This window comes from Vanellus vanellus (genome assembly GCF_965231255.1).
Source record: "Vanellus vanellus genome assembly, chromosome: 4".
Taxonomy (NCBI): Eukaryota; Metazoa; Chordata; class Aves; order Charadriiformes; family Charadriidae; genus Vanellus; species Vanellus vanellus.
This window is the reverse complement of record NC_138909.1, coordinates 80,567,960-80,590,871: the sequence shown is the minus strand read 5'-3', so window position 1 is coordinate 80,590,871 and position 22,912 is coordinate 80,567,960. Positions and strand designations below refer to the sequence as shown.

Sequence of the window (22,912 nt, the reverse complement as noted above, 5' to 3'; positions counted from 1 at the left end):
CGGTTCTATCGTGTCAACCATCAGCGGAGCTGGCTGTCAGTACGGCGGGAAAATTGTCAGGCAAATGTTTTTCTGCGTTCTCTTTACAACCCTCAGTAAAGGCTACGAACCAAATAAAACTTTTGGGATAGATTCTGTGGAGCCGGTGTTAGAAATCCTGACGTGGCAGATGCTGTGAATTCTGAAAACAAATACCTAGATAGACTAAAAGAGAGATACTGTAAAAAACTGCATGAAATCTTTTTCTGCAAAAGCGTAGAATTGGGATAGGCAGCTGGTTTGTGATTTTGCTGCGAGTTAACCACATGGGTAATATAAGAAAATCAAACTTTTCTGCTTGAAGAATTTTCCACTCTATTTCTTTATGTAAAGAAACCTGAAAACTAAATGACATATTCTTTAATTCTTGCGCCAGTTTTCTAGCGTTACTTTGGGTTGACATAAATCATATCCACTGTATGCCTGTCTCGTGGGGCGTTCCCGCCTCCTCCTATATTGCTACAAGGGTGAAGGATGCATTCCTTTGTTTGTGTCATATTCTATATGGCATAATTACAGAATTTATCCAGAAAAAAGGAAGCGCCTTTTACTTTTGGAGGCTTCCTTTAATTTTTTCACTATCAGTGATGTAAAGATAGTGGAATTAATGGTCAAGTTGGCTGGACTTAAAGGGTGCATCCTCGGAAACAAAACCTCTTCCAGACTGAAAAGCACTTTAATATCACTATCTCATTTCTGTTGTTCATGTACCTGGTTTTATGACAGCAGTAATTGCTACATTTCTTAAGTGCAATATATATAAAAAATAAATTTAATTTAACTTTCAAGTGAACTACTTTAGAAGCACAAAGTTTAGGAAGTTAAGATAATGAGAGATTGATGCCTGCAGATGCAGTTTTACTTCTGATACTGTAGAATGCGTATACAGGAAAACAGTCATGGACTCTGCAGCAAATCTGTGGTTCCGTAATTAAAGATCGCATCATAATGCGTAAAACTAAAAGAAGATTTTTCATTTTATGTATTATTATTTTGGTTTAGATGGGAAATCTCACTTGCTATCATATGCCCTTAATTCCATAATTTCTAAGTGATCGTTTTTGCAGTGTGGATAGTGTAGTTTTTAAGTGCAGGTTCGGAACTCTTCATTCTTCTCCATTGCAACAGCATCTGCCTTATGAACTGCAGAGCTATTTAACAAAGAGCTGGAGAAGATCGTTACGTTAGGTTCGGGAGATGGCTGTATTTGAGAGAGCTGCTCGAGTTTGCTCCTTATTTCAGGCATTTGAATGACTTCCCTTGTTTAAAGGGCTCCCAAACGGGACGGGCAGCACCATCTGCCAGACTGAGCGTCTTCCTCAAACAAAACCCGGATTGCTGCAACGATTCAGGTGTTCACCGAAAAAAGCAATGCGGTGGCATGAAGGCTGGTTTTCAGTAGCATGGCCCCCGTGCTCGTGTTCTTCGAGCAGAATCTGTCTCCTGTCCCTTTGGCAATGTTTTTACAGTATTAATTGCTTTGGGCCCCTGGAACACGCTTTTAGGGAATACTGATAATGTTCTTGGAATATGCGCGAATGTTACTGGCCAAGACACGAAAGAAAATGGAGGGTTCCGACAGGTTATTACCAAGTTGGTGCTGAAATGGCTGAGCTGAAGAAAGAAAAGGTACTTCTGTAGCTTAAGAGATGTGTTCATTCAGGGTTTCAAAGTCCGTCTACTCCCAGTGGATCTGCTATATCTTAAAAAAAAAAAAAAAAAGTTACCATTTCAATTTACAGTGACAGCTGGCAGGCCACCAAAACCCCAGGTCTTCCCATGGGATGCTGTTCAACTTGGTTCCGTCGCTGCAGGAGCAGATTCTAGCCTTGAAGCCAGCGGAGAATCGCCGATGTGTCCCAACAAACGGGGCCCACCTGCACCTGAAGTGGTGGCTTGTGTCTCGCTTGCACCATTACCTTTGTCTTGGGTATTTAGGGGCAGGGGGGAACTCTACTTAGGCAGAGTCTTCCCTGATTTTTCTGCTGTAAATTAAAAATATCTAATAAGGCACAGGTACCCGAGCTGTAGAACCGGACCTTTGGTTGTGCTTGGCCTGATGGTCTATTAAGTCTGGCGAGTTCTGCGAGCTGCTGAAAAGAGCAAATGTCATTTTATGTGACCTTCACTTTTCAGTTTATTGAGAAATGACTAGGAATAAGATCGGTACCATTGTTTAAAAATATTTTAGTAATAGGTATCGCTACAAAAATCTTACCAGTTTCCCTCCTCAGAGTTGGTCTGTTTGGTCATGTTTGCTATCTAATCAATAGTTTTGTTTGTAAATCTGTCTTTAAAAAAAAAAAAGTTATTCCCCTGACTTAAGCCTTTTAGAATAAAGCTGATTCTACTGTACCTTTAAAGATGTAACTTGAGACATTTGTAACTTTTCTCGGGCTCTTTCTCATGCAAATATGTTTAAAGGTAAGTATTAAAACTAAATGGAATATGGTGCAGAAAAAAACAGTCTCAGAAATGAGAATTCTCGCCTTTCTTGGCGGCATCTACGTCTGTCTGAGCAGGAGCAGTGACTGACTCATAGCCCTTCTTGTTGAACTGTTCCGGTCCTTGACAAGCTGGATCATGTAGTGACCCATCTCCTCACGCCATTTCTTCTGGGATCAGATAGAGTACTGCCCCGCTGAGCATTTTCCCAAACTAGGAGGAGCCACCGGGACACAGACTTATCTTAGATTGCCGACTAGACTGATGGTAAGCGGCGCAGAAGGTTCAAGCCCCGTGCTAGCATGAAATCATTTGACAGATAGAAATATTTGCTTATAAATTGAAAGAGTAGGTAATAATAATGGGGTTTTTTTTATGATTACATTACATGATATTTTATGATTACACAGACTAATAGCTAGCAGATGGCAGAGTATACATTTTACTTGTTTACCAAGATGATGGATGGCGGTGATTGAAAAACACTCTTTTGCCTTGTTACATTACTCTGAAAGCTTGTAGTGGACAGGCAATTTACAATATGAGTCAACAATAATTTGTGTCTGCTCTAGATTTTGGGGGGGTATCAGTTTTTCTGTTGCTTGTTTTATTGGAGTTTTTGCTTCTTTCAATGATATTTTCTTCTTGTGGGAGGAATAAAATCTACTTGGAAAACCAGGTCTTTAAACGGGTGCGTGTGTGCCTGACAGCCCACATATACCAATAACATCTATTTGTATGAGGAATAAATGGTGGGAGGTTTTTTTCACTGTTCTATTTCAATGTTTATCATATTACTCGGGCATTTTGACAAAAAGAAATATGCTCTGTCTTTTGTTTAGGCACCTCAGCACAAATCTACGTTGTTATATTGCATGCTACCAAGATAGTTACGGCTATCCAGTCAGAATAATAATTGCAGTGGTTTTCATCCCTTTTATTTAATTGGTATTGACTTACTCAGATTATCCATGTGCATGTTTTATATGTATCGGCTGTTCAAGTGGTGTTTTGTTTGCTGTTTTTTTTTTCCTGAAGTACTATGGCTTGAGAATACTCCATAACCATGAAGCAGGTTGTTCTGCGAGTAGTAGACCTTAAAAACGGGATTTCTTCTAGGTCCATTCCTTATGTATTTCAGCCTCCGGTTTTGAGACGCCCAGCTCCCCGTCGAGTCCCCAAAGTCTGCCATTCCATTCAGCCTGTCTCAATGGGTTTTGGCCGGGTCAGGGATGATGCCCTTGTGGTTTCGACAGATCGTACCTGAATTCTGATTAGCTAGTAGACTGCCGTCTCTCCAGGGGAAAAGGGACGGCGCTATGGTTCCTTTTCCCTCAAGAGCCACTGCGCTGAGTCTTTTCTGTAAGGTCTCTAACTTCTGTGAAATTCATATCTGAGACATTCAGCATTTTGCCAAATTCGATAGAACTTGGACAACACGATTCAAATGTTAGGATTTTGTGTTTAGTCTTCTCATAATAACATTAGTTTCCTGGAAAAATCAGGCTAAAACAATCAGATGGCACCAGGGTGTCTTTTCTCCTTAAAGAACCCAATAAGATCATGGATTTTTTTTTTTTTTTTTTTTCCTCTTAGTAAAAGGGGAAGGGAAGTCATTGCCGTAATTACAGTGACTGGACAGCATAAAACATAACTTGAGATATTTTTTTCTAGATAAGAAGACTCCTGCCTTTCAGGCAGAGGATGCTCCATAACGTATATATCTGATTTCTATTAGAAATATGGAGTCTGTTTAAAACTCTCCCCTAAACTCCCTTTATGAATTTACATACATGATAAGACCTACATGTACATTAGTGTTAGGAAGTTGAATTTTGTATCAGTCGGAGATGGATCCACTGAGTCCCTGTAATTCCACCCACTTACAGCTCCCTCAAGGGAGTTTTCATCACTGCAGACTGCTAGTGGCCTTTCAGCAGGGAGAAAGCCTATGATAATGTCTCACCTTTTGCAATGTGAAAAAAGGAAAATATATTCAGGCGGTTGCTGGCAGCTTTAGTGAGCTTCTTTTCCATAGTCCCTATTCCCCAGGCGCGCTTCTTTCCTGGTCAGTAATTAATTTATTTTTTTTATTTCCTCCATCCTCTGCTTTTCACCGCCGTCTTCAGATTTGGGTGGCAAATATATATGTATATATTTGCTGACAATCACTGTCTTGTTCAGCTTCCTTACCTTTGACTAAATCTTTATTTAGCATACTCTATAAGACCCAAGCTTCAGACCGGTATGATGACATGATGTTTTCCAGCTTGGATGTGGCTTTGGGAGTGATGCCTAGCTTTGGTTGTAAAGAAGAAATAAGCAGTAGAAATCTAGCTACCAAGAGCCAAGTTTCTCCAAAACCTTGTGATTTTGATATAGGAATCTGAATTCTGTACCTGAGTTGTCACTGGTAAATGGTTGAGGTTGGGAAAAGAGCAGAAGCGGACAAGGAAAGAGCAAGGCTTGGCTGGTCTCCTTCAATTTTCACGGTGCCCTTGTTAGGGGAAGATGAGTACTGCAGCAAAAAGTGACTGTTGCATCACAAACACTTTTTGGGTCTGGAGGGGTTTGTAATTCACTGTATAATGCTTGCTGGATTCAGATTATGAAGTCAGGTTATGAGGTGAAGGTGACGATTTCACGCGCTGTAGGTGTCCCCGCTGCACTGCAGCCTCCACGAGAGTCACGGGGAACGGACCCAAGTTACTAATTTTCACCAAGTGATTTTTTTTTTTAACTTGGGTGAGCTCTAGTAACAGGGAGACCACAAACTTTGGGACGGGACAAGGGGCAGGGATGCACAGACCTGTGTAGAAGCGGTGGAACACAGAGTTACTGCTTTCAGGGCCACTGGGGGCTTATACTTGCATAAAGTTTCATTAAAAATTTACCTTAATCCCACTATAGAAATACATATGTGGATTTCTGGATTGATGTGCAGGTGGTGTTAGTGTGCAAATCCCGGAGTTTTGTCAGGGTTATAGATGATAAACTAGGCGATAGGTCTTAGTTAAAGAATAGATGAAATGCACAATTGGCTTCAGTTGTCTTTGCCCAGGTTTGTATTAGCTTTTTGTGTCTGCAGTGTTCGTTCTCAATTATGCATGTAGTCTGAGGGCTGCTCAATCTCCTTTATAAAATTGCGTAGCAAAACTTTAAATAGAGGCCTTTTTAGAGCACGTGCTTGTAATATGTACCTTACCGCTGCAAAGCTACAAAGTCCCCGTTTTTAAAACTATTCAAAGTCAGTCCTTTGTTAAAGCTGCTTTTTCGTATGTGACTCTTTTGTTGTTTTAATAGTTCTCTTTTTGAAAGGAAGAAGGACTTTGCATTTTGTGCGTGTATTTAAATTACGCCTTCGTGGTTTCAGTATGATATATTTAGTTCTATTTTTATCCTGTTTACATGCCTCGTATAAGTCACTTTGAAACCCTTCTAACAATGTAATACTGCCATTAACAGTCATCAATATTCACAAACAGGAGATTTATTCCTGTTGGGTAGCAAATACTTAAATAGTTCCTTAGAAATGTCTCAAAAAATATATCGCAGCATTTTTACCAATTAAGTTGGTATGTGAGACGGTATGAATATTGATCAAATTTCAGAATTCAACCTCTGTGCTTGGAGAATGTAGTGAAAGTTAACCACAGATTGTCATAACTAATTTGCTGTGTATTTAGTCAGTGAAGTGTGAAGGAATTTAGGAAGTCTATGGAAACCGTTTATATCGTGTTTCAGAACTTTTAACTGTTGTTTTCCCAGAACCGTCTCCTTCCAGGTACATCTTTCTTCTTTCTTTATGGGCCAAGGGAAGTTCTTGGGCACTGTGGAAGGAAGTGCCGTTGTCTGTCCAAAGCAAAAGCTGAACATGAGGAAAAACTTTACTTTGAAGGTGATGGAGCACTGGCACAGGCTGCCCAGAGGGGTTGTGGTGTCTCCTTCTCCGGAGATATTTAAAACCCGCCTGGATGCCCTCCTGCCCAACCTGCTGTAGGTGACCCTGCTTCAGCAGGGGGGTCGGCCCAGCTGATCTCCAAAGGTCCCTTCCAACCCTCCCCATTCTGTGATTTTTACCCTGCATGCTTACGCCCATTTTTGCAAGCATTTGTTCGAGTACCTGCGTGCTGCTGATTTGTATGCGGCTCATGTCCGCGTCTCCAAGGAAGGTGGTTCAAGTGTATCTCGATATTAGAACAAACAGATTCCGGTTTTCTGACGAGAACCGACGGCCATTCAGGTTTTAGCAATAGATTTTACCTCCGTATGGGAAACATAAAAAATAGACTTCATAGTAATGATTTTTGTCTCTTAAACATTTACTGAGTGGTGTAAATAAAATTCATTGTGGTGTTTGGGGATTTTTGTTTTCTAGAGAAGACAACCTATTTTATTATTGCCTTTGTGTCAATGAGCACGCTTTTTGCTTTTAACCAAAACCAGAGCTGAAGGTATGTAAAATGGTGTACTGGTCCATCAGTATTTTCATACAACACTGCATCAGACTCTTCTAGCTGATCCAGGATGATTGCTCTTTAGATTTGCAAATCACTGCTTCATGGGGACAGCCACAGCACTGAAAGGGTTGGGGGATGAGAATTACTTTTTTTTTTTTTTTTTTAAAAAAAAAAAAAAAAAAAGGCAAACCAAACAAACAAAAAACCCACCCAAGCAAAAGCCTGTTGTCTCTCTTTAGCAATTAAAAAAAAAAATTATTTACTTCCTGGCATACGGTAATATCTAAGTGCCCAATTCGATTTAAAAGAAATAATCTACAAATAGTTCTGCTTTCTGACTTTTGGAATAGAAGTTATCCATGATATTCTGTTCCTTAGTCAAAAAGTCCCGAGTTCAATACCGGTGTTAATAGAAGGCTTTGAGATTGTATGCACAAAGGGATGCGGGAAAACAATAGAAGAGGAAAAGTAGTTCATATCTCTAGGAGATATATTTTTAGTTACAAAAAGACTTTGTTCTTTTGTATATTGTGCCTTTTTAGTCACTTTTCAAAATTAGGCTCTGGTATTTGCAATACATGTAGTGGAATTTCCATGTTGCACGCAGTATACAAAGTATGTGTGTGTGTGTATTAATTTATGAAAACAAATCACTTAAAAGTAAAGTATTAGAATTTTACAAAGAAGATCTAGCCCTGTACTTAAAAAAAAAACAAACAAACAAACAAAAAAAAACGTTCAATGTTTCCACCACTGCAGACCCACAAAAGTGCCTAGAAAGAATGAAGGGGGGGGGAAGAATTATTGTTCTTTTTGTCTGTCTGTGTCACTGTGGTGTCCAGTTGTCCCCCCTCCCCGGTAAATGACACTGATTGATTTGTTTCTGTGTTTCGGTGAGGAAGGTAGGCTGGATGGTGCTCCTGTTCTGGATGGGACTGTTTGGGAGACAGGAGCAGATGTCTCGCTGAAGGTCGCAAAAGGCAAATTCTGTTTCAGGAGTCTGATTCAAATTCATTCTGTCCACTTAGTTTCCTCCTTGTCCTGTGGAAAGCTGGTTTGAAAATCAAGTAGTATTCATTTGTGCTATCAGTTTTCTGTGAGGAAAAAAAAAATATTAAAAAATAGGATGCTGATCTGGACAACTATCCCAATATGTAAAAACATCCACTGACGTATCTTCTGTATTTCCAGTCTGTTCCTTACAGGCAAGATCACTCTTCTTCCATTTACTTAAAAAAACAAACAAACAAAAAAAGAAAAAATAATCAAAAAAAAAAAACCAAACAAAACCCCCCCTATATAAAATGAGTAACTGTATTAGTTTACATCAGTTACACTGTCTTGGGGAAGCTAGAGGGAGAATTGGAAATGCATCCACTGCATCTCTCGTGTAAATTAGGTTTTTGATTGTTTTGATAGGAGATAATTGTTTAAACATGACAGTTAATTTGTGTTTTGTGTTCTAATGTAGAAGCTTCAGAGAAAGTGTGTTACAGTGTGTACAGCTGACTTTACTTTAGATTTGCTTGACTTTATACCAGAGGCATTTTTATCTCAGCTTGAAGTACAGTACCCTACGTGTTTTTGCAGTGTGCTAATACAGCAGTCTGTGCACGGAATAGAATTTTGGCTTAATCTTATTTTAGAAGTTGTTGGCAATGGCCACGTCTTTGATATAAAATGTTACAAAGCTGGCTAAATGTAATATTTAATGCCTGACCTGCAGTATATAGGGTCAGAATATCTTCGCTGAGATCAGCGTTCCCAGGCAATGAAAAATACAATAAAAATCTATTTTCTGCCAATAGTCTATAGACAGAGTTGGTTAAAAGTCTCATTTTTAACACCTCTTTATCTTTTTATCTGGTGTATTGATTTGATATAGTGTATGGATGATTAGAAACAAATCTATTTTTACTTCATAATAACCCCCATAGTCAGCTGTCCTCAGATAATAAACAGGCATTAGCTTTCAATGAAATAATGAATGAGTGAATAGTAGTATTTACAGTTCTGGCTATAAAAGAAGAAATCCAGGTCTTCACTGTTAGTCTGTCTGAATCCATTCTCAGGTTTTGGTGGTTGACATACAATTAAATTATTTCATTTCAATTTAACGTAATGCTGTGTCATTACACCGCAGTCTTAAATTGTGCTGGAAAAGATGCTTTTAAGACTCAATGTGCTTTATCATTATTCGGAACAACAGAAATCTCAGAGATATGAAACTTTGGCAGCTAGACACTAACACTTTCATCACTTCATCGTTATGAGAAACGTAGCCTTAATGATTCTGGAGAAACCATGTCAAACAAGGCACTTGCCGCAGTATCCACTTCAGGCCCAAAGTAATTGCACACGGTAGAACAAGTCCAAGGAGAAGCGTTAGGCTGGAGAAAGTGCTGATAATTTATGCCCATTGTTTAATGTTCATCAGTTTGGATTTCTGACTTTCACCGTCGTCGCTAACGCAGCCGGTGAGTGTGATGGGGCAGGCTGCTCCCCGGAACCCGGCTCGGGTCCACACAATCACGGAATGGTCAGGGTTGGAAGGGACCTCTGGAGATCATCTAGTCCAACCCCCCTGCTGAAGCAGGGTCACCTACAGCAGTTGCACAGAAACACATCCAGGTGGATTTGGCGTATCTCCAGGGAAGGAGACTCCACAACCCCTCTGGGCAGCCTGTGCCAGGGCTCTGCCACCCTCAAAGGAAAGAAGTTTTTCCTCATGTTCAGATGGAATTTCCTGTGTTCGAGTTTGTGCCCGTTGCCCCCTGTCCTGTCGCTGGGCACCACTGAAAGGAATCTGGCCCCATCCTCTTGACACTCACCCTTTAGATATTGATAAGCATTGATAAGATCCCCCTCCCCCTGTCTTCTCCAGGCTAAACAGACCCAGGTCTCGCAGCCTTTCCTCATCAGAGAGATGCTCCAGTCCCTTGATCATCTTCATAGTCCTCCGCGGGACTCTCTCCAGCAGTTCCCTGTCTCTCTTGACCCGGGGAGCCCAGAACTGGACACAGTTCTCCAGATGTGGCCTCACCAGGGCAGAGCAGAGGGGGAGGATGACCTCCCTCCACCTGCTGGCCACGCTCTTCTTAATGCATCCCAGGAGACCATTGGCCTTCTTGGCCACATTGCTGGTTCATGGGCAACTTGTTGTCCACCAGGACCTGCAGGCACACATCGTGGCCCTTCCGCTGCCTGTGGGGTGTCAACAGGGACACCCCGACCAGCAGCAGCACCTCGGCATCTGGAGAACAAGCATCACTTACCCTTACTCCGCTTATCTCACAGTTGCCCTGCTTGTGAATAAAAGTCTTAGTAATGGGTATAACAGTATTTTATGTTGTCATAAAAAGTAAGTTGAATGTTAATGTATTTGATTGCCGCTATGGCAGAGATCCTGAAGCACTACCTCTGCTTCTTTTGCTGGATAAATTTATTCTCCTGTAGTTGTAGGTTTTGGTTCCTGGCCTGAAAGCTCTGCGCAAATGTCAGAGCGGTGCTATATATTGAAATTTATCATTATTCCTCTTGGTACGGTAGCATGATCTGTCTGAAGCAAAAGACTTTTAAAGGCACACACACGTCTTCCTGAGAGACAGATTTTTGCAAATCTGTCTCCATTTACTCTCATTAGTATTAAATCAGTACAATTGATAACAAATGTCAGACTGTAATGTTGCTGGTGAAGCAGACCATCTGCCTGTTTCGTAATGCGAACGTTTATGCTTACAATCAGTATACTTCAACAACTGTCCCTGAAATGCCAGGTAGTAAAGTCTGTTATTTGAGGTCTGTGAATACATTATGTATATGGGATCAATAATTAATGCCATGCTTTCTGGCAAATGTAGTTATTAAAGGAGATTTCTTGCTGTGGATTGCTCGCCTCCCTTGAAAATGCCGTCCTCCTCTTAGCCTGTTTTATTTCCCTGTGATTGTTTGTTTCTTAACAGTGTATTTATTTTTCAAGCTAGTTATCCTCTCCTTGAATAACCCAAATTTGTGACGGCTGCCAGTCTACCAACCAAAGGAGTGTTGTGATAGTGGAACAGAATCATGTTGCTATCAACTTACCAGTTTGTTTTGACGGAAAGTTTTTGATGAAAAACAAACACTAAACAAACTAAAAGAACACAAACATCTGCGAAATCCCTCAGTTAAAGCTTTCAGGACTGCAGTATAACTTGCTTTTTTGCTGCGGGGAGCAATGACAGTGGAAGACGTGTTGTATTTCAGATGACTCGGCTTAGTCGTCCTTTCCATATTGATGCCTGTGCTTTTGCTGGGACGGGTGGAAGGTAATGGGCTTCAGTCTCCTCAGTTTTCCCTAAATCTGACTTCTTCACATCAACAGTTGAAATCCATGTCTTTGTGGCCGGGCACTCCCAGTTCTCGCTTCACGCTGCCACCTCCACGTGCTTTGTGTTAGGAGAGCGAAGCCACCATGGTCGGGAGAGCCAGGCTGCGTCTGCTCCTGCTCCCCTCCAGCCCCGCGCCACGGATGGCGTCCCCAGCCACGGATGGCGTCCCCAGCTGCAGGATGCGACACGGGGGCAGCAGTCAGGTGTTCAGCACCATCTCATTTTGTAGAAGCGCTGTCACACAGGCTGGTTGCCCAGAAAACAGACTGTGCCCATCCGGACAGGTCATTCAATGAGTAGTAGGACTTCATGAAAATCACTCGTAGAGCTGAGAAGAGGGGAGAGAGGTGTCTCTGCTGTCCCTAGTTTCCTCAAGCCCTTTTTGTGGAGGAGGAGACTCTTCAATGTCTTAGCAGCTGTGGAACCTGTTGAGACTGCGGTACAAAATAGGGGGGTTGGGTTGGATTTTTTTTTTGAGATCAGTATTAGTGTGCCTAAAAGGAAACTGGAGAGTTGTGGTGTATTAATAGCAAAGCCGCGTATATTATGTGGATGTTTTCATCACCAAGAAACACTGTAAATAAAATCAGTGTAAAGATGCTAGATGTAGTCCTCCTTCTGCTTTATGGTAACCTTTTCAATCTGAATATGAAATGGTTAACACTATACACTTACAATCGATAGAGAAGGTTTGCTGAGTTATTGCTAGTGATACGTAAACTGATCCATGTGTTTACTAAATTTCTTACGAGTTGTGATCTTTCTCCGTGATGATTTGAGAATGAAAGCTAAGGTAATTGAGCTATTCTTTTGATTTCTCAAGATCAGATGACCTGAAATAGTATTTGACAAAAAGAAGTCTTTGTGTTGTTGCAGGGTTGGGTTTTCTTCTTCTTGTACTTCTGGTTTTCAAATACTGGCGAATGGTTATGGCATATCACGCTATCTATATTTTTAACAAACTTTCCCCTCTTTGCTGGTTTATTCAGTGTTTTCAGAGCAATATGTTACGTTCCCAGCTTTCATGTTTGGCTTGGAAAAGTGCACTGTTTAAAACTTGAAAATAAGCAATATTCAGCCATACATTCGTTTATCTAGTTATACTGCAAGGTTTCTTGGAGAACTGTCTGAGTTGCTACACGTGTAACTGGTAGGTATGTATGTAGCATATGTACTGGGACATTTCTTCATATATTGAATGGTAGGTTTTTCCATATCTACTTAGCGTGTGTTTGTCTAGCAGTTGAAGAAGGGTTAGAAATCTGTCCTGTAAAATAGAAATATCTGTATGTCTGTAAAGCATCTGTATTTCCAATTTATCCACCGAGTCTTGGTCTGACGATGCAGCAGAGGCGTGTTTTGTGTATTGAATATTAACAATCTATGGATGCTTCATATCATCAAGACTTTTAAGCAGAGGAGTTTTGTCAGTGAGAAAAATCAATTGAACGAAAATTTTTACTTGAGATTACTCTAGTTCCTGATGCCGTGACACTAAGTAGAAGGTCTCGGAACTCATCTACAGAGCTACAATCCTACAATAAGATCAAGGTCTGCAAGTTCACCCAGGTTCTTAGCGAGTAAATATTCAGCAGAATCTGTCATTTCATGTTGAAGAATGTAAAACGCAGGAGACGTGCAAAATTGCAGCAGGTGTTAAAGCTGCAGAGCTGCTTCAATAGAAGTAAAATGGTTTAAATCGCAGCAATATATCATATGCATATCCTGATAGAACACTTAAATGTAATCGCATTAGGGTGTTATGTTTTTATGTGCTCTGTAACGATGTGCGTACGATGCATCATTGTGATTTAAAACATTGTAATCTTCATTTATTCTTTTATCTTCCTAGTTCTCTTCTTATTCCCACTTTCCCGATCTCAGTAATAAAAAGGCAGCTTCTGACATTCCATTTTCTTATTTGTTTTGGCAAAAGGATGCAGGAGTTTTCAGATTTACAGGCCTGCTTGTTAAGATGGCCTCTGCTTAATTAATGTAAAAGCTGTGAGACTGGAGAGGACTCTCCCATTTTGACTTCCAGCCTGCATGTGAAGGACATACCAAACATACAAATGCCATAAACAGATGTCATGTGAGTTCTATGAAGCTTAGAACCTTGATCTGTTCTCCAGGCTGTGGCATTAAGCATCTCCCATTGTTTAAACAATATTTAGACAGTTAAAAAAAAAAAAAAAGTTAAAAAACTTGCTGTTCGTTAGGACTTCTTTCTTGACAGAATAGATAGTATTGTTGTACTGTTTTAAGTAGGTTTGAGCAAGTTGATGATACCATTCTATTTTCTCGTTACTTTATAGTATTGTTATACTAATTATACCATATATTGTATCATTAGACCAATATATACTTACTATGATATACTATTAAGTATATATTATATACACTATATATATACTATATACTATATATATTATATACTATTATTATACCAATTATACCATATAGTGTATCGTTAGACCAATATATACTTATTAACCATTCTTATCGTGTTTCTGATGATGATAATTTGGTTTCTTCAAGTAATAAGCATATTCTGCCAAATCCTTAGTTTAGGAGAAGCAAGCGGATAATCTAAAATCTTTTCAGGCTCTGAGAGAAGAAAGTTTGGCATAGATGGAGTTGCCAGTTAGTCAGACACTTATAGAGTGTTCAATTTTGGTTTATTCGTGAAACGTACAGCACCAATTATAGCTGATATGTGCTGACAAGTGATATTTTTCACTTTACAATTCTATCTAGTTAGATAATTTAAATAAATGGGTAAATGTACCCAATACCTGGAGCGAGCTTGCCTACCTGCTGCTTTGCTTTGTAAGAGTTGGCTTAGATTGTTCGGTTAATAAAAGCTTTAAATGTCATATCTATAAAAGGCCTGATATAAAATCCTCCAGCTAAGGAACATTTTTATCATGAGTTTTTTGGTAGTGAAAAGAGAAGATACTCAATTAGACCTTACTCATAGTCTTTCCCGAAAAACTTGTTAAGAAATTATATTTGTGCTTGACCTGACTCGGGCTACCGATGAGTGCCCTGAGGAGCTCGGTGCAGCCTCTGGGTGCGGGTTTTATTTCTTTCACTTTCTCCTCCTTATATAACCACTACGTTTCTACAAATCTCTCACCCAGCTGCCTGCCCTATCCTTTTATTGTGGACATTTTTCTACACATCTCTTTAAAAAAAAAAAAAAAAGGTGTGTATTTGTTCACTTCTTATGTGACAAGACCCTTGCTCTCTCGAGTCCCTCTCATGAGGGTCACTTCTTGGCCATCTGCTCTTTCCTATATACCATGTCTAAACTATGCTGCTAACTGACAGTGCTCTGCTCGTGATTCTCGGCTGTACATATTTCTTTACACCTTTAATGACTCTTCTCTGTTCTCTTCGCCTGCTTGTGTTGACTTTCCCTCTAAATACTCCGCATGGATGTGTTTCTCCTGGGGACAAATCAACTGTTCTGCCTGTATAGTTGCTATTTAGACTTTCCGTGAATAACCTCAGTATCGCGTTCCATCCTGAACTTCTCAACTGATACCTTTACCTCTACCTGCAAATCGCATTTCCTATATATAACATTGGTGGGTTTTTTAGCACCTTGTGGTCTGAACTTCCTCTCTTGACAGTTTCGTTTCTCTCTATTCTTTCTTTGTCTCCGCATTTGCTGAGTGTGAAAGAAGCATTCGTTCTTTCTCTGAGTGCCCTACAACTCAGCTGGCTTCCAATTAATTTCAGGGATCAATATGAAACCATTCTCTCTTACCCAAAATCTAAGTATGCCATCTCATACATTTTGCTTTCAGTGTTTTCCTTTTGCTTTAGCACAGATCTTGGTTACACAAGTCGAGCGTATTTTAATAGGAGCTCTTGTGTCGAACATATTGCTTCAAGACAATTTTAAGTCTGATTTCTTCCAGCTACTGTATCATGTTACTTGAGTGTATAATTTTCTTAAAACTTAAATTTTATGTTATTTGGGGTTGTTTTCTTTTCATTTTATAGGTTTTAAAGTGTGAGTACACTTACTGTAACTCTTACATGATATTGGGTACGGTCCTTCAGTTTTTAGAGAACAACAAAACCCAAACTCCCTCGAGTGTAGTTGTTATTTAGGGTATTCCTGCATTACCAAATCCAGTGCTGAGGTCCTTGGCTTGTTGACTGCTTTAGGCAATCTCTTGGATAGAAGACTGGCAGTTCTAGAGTGATGGTGATTAAGAATAAAGCGCATGTTACTTACTGCTTCTACATTCCTCTGTTTAAAACTTCAAGATGCTTGGCTCCACTCTAAGCAGGATGCAAATGTCCTTTATCATCCTATTCCGTATAAGCACTTCTGAAGCTGTTGAGGTTGTGGTGGAACAGCCTTGTTAGACTTGCGTGTGTGCTGCTCGCTGGGCAGCCTGGGAAGACTGCTCTGATGCTTAGTGCCGTGATTACTCACAGTTAAGACTGTACAGATTTTGTTTTGACTTTAAATCAATGTCTACTCCACCCGTTTTCACCCCTGAAGTTTCTTTGCTCAGAATGATCTCTGAATTATTGTTGCAGATATCTTCCAGACCCAAGACAAAAAGCGAATGTTTTGTAATACGCTTTGATTTGTTCCAGTATCAAAGGAAACTATTCAAGATCCAGTCTACAAACTCATGACTGCTTTGTGTACTGAGTCCTATCCCTTTCAGTCTCCTCTCCAATTTAAAATTATTTCCCAACTTGCATTTGTATTCAAAGAGTCAGTCTGCCTGACCAAGAGGTTCTCCATTCTTATGCATCTGCATGGGACTACTGGGAGCTAGAAGCTCGTGCTTCTTGTGCAAACCAGACCTTGCCTCTGTGCAGTGCAGTGGAAACTGGAAGCGTTCACCACGAGCACCAGAGAGTCAGACAAGCAAAGTGCAAGAGGTGAGACGCTGGCCCAGGCTGCCCAGAGAAGCTGTGGCTGCCCCATCCCCGGAGGTGTTCAAGGCCAGGTTGGACGGGGCTTTGAGTGACCTGGGCTGGTGGGAGGTGTCCCTGCCCACGGCAGGGGGGTTGGAGCTGGATGATCTTCAAGGTCCCTTCCAACCTGAACCATTCTATGGTTCTTTGAGATAAAGGAGCAACTCCCAAGCCGCGGCACTGCATGATACCCATAGACCTGAACAGCAACAACAGCTCTACCCCTGAACTTGAGTCTTACTTCTGTTGACAGTGTATCACATCTGTAGAGCTGATCTAATGCTCCAGACACGCAGTAGTTCCTACTGTCAGACTCCAGCCAAAGAAAGTGTGGGGTTTTTTCTAAATGTCAGGTGTTAAAGCATTTTGGAGCTTTTTGAATGCAGGCAAATTGTTCATTAGCGTGTTGTTGCTGGCTACAGGAGCCGAACTTGAAAAGAGGTGATCAGTTATGTGAAGGTCACAGCACATTTGGAGGCTTCTGTTTGTTTCAGTCAAAATGTTTTAACTTCAAATGTAAGCTAAGGAAAATCAGCTCTTACCAAACTGGTTTTTACACTTCATTGACAAATTCAGTTAGACTTCACTGACTGACCAGAGAGTAGCTCTGAAAGGTACTACATTTTGAAGTTAATTCTATCCAAACCTTCACAAAAAGTTAGCAAATTTTCAAATACAAGAGACAAATTTTCCCCAGAAGCCTTCGAGAGACCTTTAGGTCTCCTACTTTGTTCGAAAGTTTAAAATTTCCTTTTTTGTTGAGACATTTATCCACTTTAATGTTTTGTGTACCATATACAGTATTTTAATATTTTAGGAGTACGAAGAGGTCTGGAGGTTTTTTTTCAGATATAATTTAGTATCTCCTTAGTAGCCACAGTGCAGGCAGGTAATTATTAGGAGAAGTGATTGTTGGGATTAGTCTTCCAACTTGCAGAATGAATGTTCTCTTTTTAAACAGAATAGTAGTCTAAGTGTCTTTAATGAGAGATTCTGCAAGGATCTGACAAAAATTTCTTTATCATTTAGTTATAAAGGCAAGAGTAATACGATATCTGTAAGAGTTGTTTTGGGATAGGAGTCAGGGATCAAAAATTTATGGCATAATATGAGTATGAAATTGTGATACCTCTGTCAGCGTAGGTACATAGTTATTATTTTCCTTAGGCTTACTTATAATAGGGACAGGGATAGGGATAGAAATAACATTTTAGGTTTAGTTTATGACTAAGATTCGATTAGTTTCTTATTGTAATCTGGAATATTGGTTCATGTGTGTTGACTATACATTTTGGGGTAAGGGGAAAAAAAACGGTACATTCTATTCCGTTCTTACTATTTGTCTAGAATGGAGTGTTATACATGTGAATACTGGTCTAGAGGAAGTAGATAACGATTAGCTGAACACCTCCCTTATTCTTTTGTGGAAATTGATTTCTGTTGCTCAGTGACAGCCCTTTATTGTTTCTGTTTTTTTCCCCCGTACTGCTGAGTTCATGCTCTGCCCTTGTGGAAGCACAGTATATTGCTTCTAGAACTTGTCTTATTTTTCTCACTGACATTTACGAACAATACCCACAAAAATGCCATGACTTTACTGTTAAAGTTACTTGTTTAATTTTATCAACTGGATAATATGCACTGCAGTTCTGAAGTGCATTCAGAGGTTCAATCTGGTTGATTCTTTCATGGCTTTAAAATATGAACAGTAAGGTATAGCTATTACTTATTTTTTTAGTGTTGTCATGGTTTGGGCTGGGCTGGCCACTAAACAAATGACAGATTTCTAAGCACTGTAGCCTTATTTGAATGGCTCAGGAATTCCCTTCTATACGTGGTTGTGTCATTTTTATTTTTTTAAGTGTTTTTTTTTTGGTTTATTTGTTTTAAGTTCTGGATTACACTAAGGAATTTAGCAAAAATGTCATTCTCATTTGATATTCACTATTTCAAAACAGGTTGTGTGGACTTGTGAAAAGGGGATTGCTGTTACTTACTTTTATTCTAGTAACTGTGTCTTTGAAGTATGTCCGGTGTGGAGAGTTACCATATCGGGTATGAAACTCATGGGTTGGCAGTTCATCAACCTTTCGGCTACCATTGTGAAAGGCAATTTGGCAGGCACTAAATTTGTTGAATCCAGGTATGCGTTTCTGATAGCAGAGGCAGTCATAAGATGCAATGTGTTGTTCACAACTACGTACGGTGCCAGCTAGTTACAGTGTGTGTGGCTTAGTCATTGAAACTTGGGGAAAGCTTCATGGAAATCTGGGAAATGCCAGGCGAGGTGTCATCTCCAGGACATTGCTTATAGCAGCAGGGATGATGCAGTACGTCTAGTTTGTATTGTAGTCAGAGCTTTTATGTTCAAGTGGCACTGGAGCTTTATGATGCTTCTACTGCTGTCATAGATGTGTATCTGCTGGCCCGCTTGCAGAGCGCTGGTGGTGAACGAGAGCATGAGCGGGGACTAGGCTTTTATCCCCCATGAGGTATGATGTTAAGAGTTTGGGTTTAGAGTTGATGTTTCTAGCTTACTGTCAGTTCTAGAGCCATTTCAAAAGTACAGTTTGGGAGAAAACTCACTTTCAGACTTGATGCATCCTAGTCAATTAAGAGTTTAAGGATGCACAGAGCCATTTTCACGTATGTCTCTGCCAACCCCATTTGATGAGGGACAATAGACGTGCTTTGGCCGTTAGCAGGAGGGGGCTTTTCCATGGGAAACTAGAAACTTCCAGCACTCTGATCTGTTTCTGCTAGAAGGTGAGCAGGTACGTACATAAGGCCATAAGGAAAGTGCTTACTTCTCTCTGTCGGTGGACCTGTGTGACTGTACATGCAGAGGAACTCACTGATATTTTTATATGTATTAATTTCTGGTGGGAACAATTAGTCCTCTGCTAAGTAAAAGTGATAATATTTTTCGTGTCCAGAAAGGGGCTTTTCTCTGTAGTGAAGAATACGCTTGGTCCATTGTCACTATCCTGCACAAGGATGGTCTGGTTGAGAGACCAGTCAGTCATACAGCCGCGGATTTGGGGGAGGAAGACTTCTCTGTCTCTTTTTCACTCCCTTTCCCCCCCTCCATCCCTTTGATCTCTTTCCTGCCTATCACTTGTTTCCATTTCTCATCATGAAACGAGGGTGGTAAGGCACCCACTCTGAGGGTGGTGAGGCACTGGAACAAGTTGTCCAGAGAAGTTGTGGAAGCTCCATCCCTGGAGGTGTTCAAGGCCAGGCTGGACAGGGCTTTGAGCAACCTGGGCTGGTGGAAGGTGTCCCTGCCTATGGCCGGGGGGTTGGAATTAGATGATCTTTAAGGTCTGTTCCAACCTAAACCTTTCTATGATTCTATGATCAAGAGCCTTGTCTGCCAGTGTTTCAGGAAACGAACGACTACAAAGCCTACGTGCAGGCCAGAGGCAGGCTGACAGAGGGACTGCCTAGCCATAACCTGCAGCCGTGAAGAAGCAAACCCAAGACACTTCTTTGGTCTCCTCCATTCTTGCTCTTTCCCTAAGGTAGTTGCTCTGACAGTCAAGGTAGCACATCGTACACAGCAAGGTAACCCCCTCTTACTGTGGGACTTGGATGTGGTGCTGGATGCTCAGCTTCCCTGGCTCCTCCTGTTGCTCCTACCCAGTGCCTCGTCTGTCCCTCGGGGCACTTTCTGTCTCCTCCCAGCTTGTGGGTGGCAGGACGGCAAGTATCAAGCTTTGATACTTGCCAGCATTTTGTTATCTAAAGTGTAAGCGCTTCTCAGCTCTAGACTAGCCACTGTTGTCCTTCACCTTCTACCTATGGACAATAGATCCTCCTACAGCTAGCGGCTGTGTGCGTTGCCTGTGTTTCTGTCTGCTGGAAGATGCTGTCATGAATGGTATCGCTGTGGACGTGTCCAGCAGCTGCGCTCTGAACAATGCTCAGGGTTTGGCAGGTGTCGCTTGGAGCACTCGTAGCTAAAGACACTTCAGTGTTTTTCATTCGCAAAGTTAAATGTGCTAACCAACTGTGACAGGCTGGAGGCTGAAGAGCTGTCACCCACATCTGGGATCTGCAGGTTAGCAAGAGGGATAAGCTTCCTCCAGCCTGGAGAAGATGGTACAACCAGAAGATGCCAGTAATCTTACTGTTCTTGATGCCTTCTCGTGACCAAGATCAACAACTATCAAACACTTTGTGTAGGTACGGAGAATTTTTAAATCTAATATTTTCCTGGAAGGCATAAAACTTCAATGAAGAGAAAGGCACTTGGATGATAATTTTTATTTCATAGTTACGCTATTAGTCATCAGTGAGTGGGTTTTGCTTTTCTTTGCGCTCCCTTGCCACCATACTTGGTGTAAGTCTTCATGCAAGAGACTCGCACAGGCTCTTCAGCGAGCTTCACACAGAATATAAATGTAGCAAATATTTCTAGTGATGTAAACTTATTTATCAATAAAGAACAACAAAATATTTTTATTAAACTAACGGAGGAATCCATAAGCTTGGGAAATCTTATATGCCATGTCTTTTGTCTTTCACCTAGCCTGTCTACGCATTCTTCGCCTATAAGGCTGCCATATTGTAAGTATTTTGCTAGATTGTTCATATAAAATAGGCATCTCTGAAGAAGTGTTGCTTCAGATGTGTGTTCTTCTGAATATTCATGAAATGAAGAAACTAGAACTGACACTTTTAATGCTGGTAAAATTGTACTTAGCTCCCCAAGTCTAAGAACTAGTCTTTTCAAAGGGACAGAACACGTATCTATTTCTCTTAAACTGCATTCTTCTGTTTGTCCTTTTCCATTGTATTTCAGCTTGAAACATATTTGTGCAGGGATAATGAGATAGACCAGGACTCTGTCCTTTACTTACCTTGTACCGAATTTCTCTTTTAGGCTTATAGATTTAGTTTTAAAAGCTCTCTCCAAAGCTGAAGATGGACTTTGCAGAGTATTGTTAAATAGAGTAAATCCAAATGCAAATAGATTTTGTTGAATTGTGTGTTTGATTTTTTTTTTTTTTTTATATATGGAATTTCTCTATTAGTAGTAAAAATAATACAATATTGGAAAAAATATTTGCAGCTAGGTTAGATGTGGAGATAGAAGGCACCTGAGCAGAAAGTTAATCTTGCTGCAAACAGATAGTTCTCAACACAGTATTTTCTACCTTAGAAGTAGGAACTAATACAGTGAATTCATCAAAATATCTTAATTAGAGCTATGGTTAAGACGGTCTCTTTAAAGCTAGGCGTTGATAAGATCCAGCACTTAAAAATTGAATATTTTTTTTTTATTCTTACACCATTCTCAAAATTAAGATTGATTTGATCTGCCAGTATGTGACCTTTACAAATCACAACACTACTTTATCACTTGATCCTTTTTCTGAAGAAAAACTACTTAGATCACACAGCTACCATCTATTATTATCTTGGAATCAATACGTTCCTTGTAAAATTCTCTACTTTCTGGAAGTTGCTGTAAAGAAAAATGTATAATATGGAAGTGATTTCTTTAGGACAATTGTTGTGAACATAAGATTTGATAAATATACAATATTTGAAACAAAACACAATGAGATTTGAAGAGTCCAATATTATGAAGAAGTTATAAGCAGTAGATTTTATTTTGGAAGTATGGAGATGGAAATATTTTTTCAGTGGATATGATAGTTATTTTTATTCTGTATGTCTCAAATAATGAGCAGTACACAATTGTAAACCAGGTACGCTGTGTGTTAGATAAATATGCCTTTCGTGCTCAACAGAATACTTTCTGCATGTGAAAAATATTCACTTACCTATAAGTTTTCAGTTTGTTTTTTTTTTTTTTTTTTTCAATTATTTCCTGAATCTTCATTGCTTTTTCTGACTTTACCCAGAAAAATGACTGTTTTGTAACTGCTATTAAAAGTGTTAATATAATGCGTTATACCATACCAACTTACATTTATGGTGTCTATCTTGCAAGGCACCTTATCAAATGTCTCCTTTATTGTGTTCATTTTACTTATGTAAAAAAATTTCTTCTAGAAATTTGAAAGATCTAAGAGAGAGGGCTTTTACAGACATTTGAGTATTTTCCACTACATCAATGGAGTATATTTCTTGTATGTGTGTGCATAGATAGCCAAACCATGCCTTTTAACATTTTTTGACAACTACTGTTATTCTTTTATTCTTTAAAAATCTGAATTTGATCGTTGCAATTCAGTGAGTTACTGAGCTACTTTGGAGTCTAAGACCTGCACCTCGTGTACCTGATGCAGTTGTCTGACAGATGGCTCCAGGACATTGTTCTCAAATGTCATCAAATTGTTGGGTCAGTGGAGAAAAAAAAAAAGAAAAGTCTTTCCACAGGATGAATTCAGACTTTCCCATTAGTTGGTCTCTGTGCTTTTGCTTTGATTGTATTTACATTCCTAGGACTTCATAATATTCTGAAATTGTTTTCAGTTTGGAGGGGTTAGAAGGCAACATCTATAAAGCTGGGGATGAAAAAAATCCGGTGTCCTCTTGCAATTATCCTATTGTTCCTGTTTGTGATCCTTTTTTTTTTTTTTTTTTTTTTTTTTTTTTTTTTGCAAGGAGTACCAGTCTTGCTATGTGTAGGGAGAAAGCACTTTTTTCTAAGGTAATATTATAATCTTA

The 22,912-nt window shown here is 39.9% G+C and overlaps 1 long non-coding RNA gene across 1 annotated transcript in view; it reads left to right on the top strand.

Annotated features, from left to right (window-relative positions):
* Positions 1–22,912, top strand: part of LOC309670864 — a 218,229-nt gene that overhangs the window by 159,855 nt on the left and 35,462 nt on the right. The window lies entirely within an intron of this gene.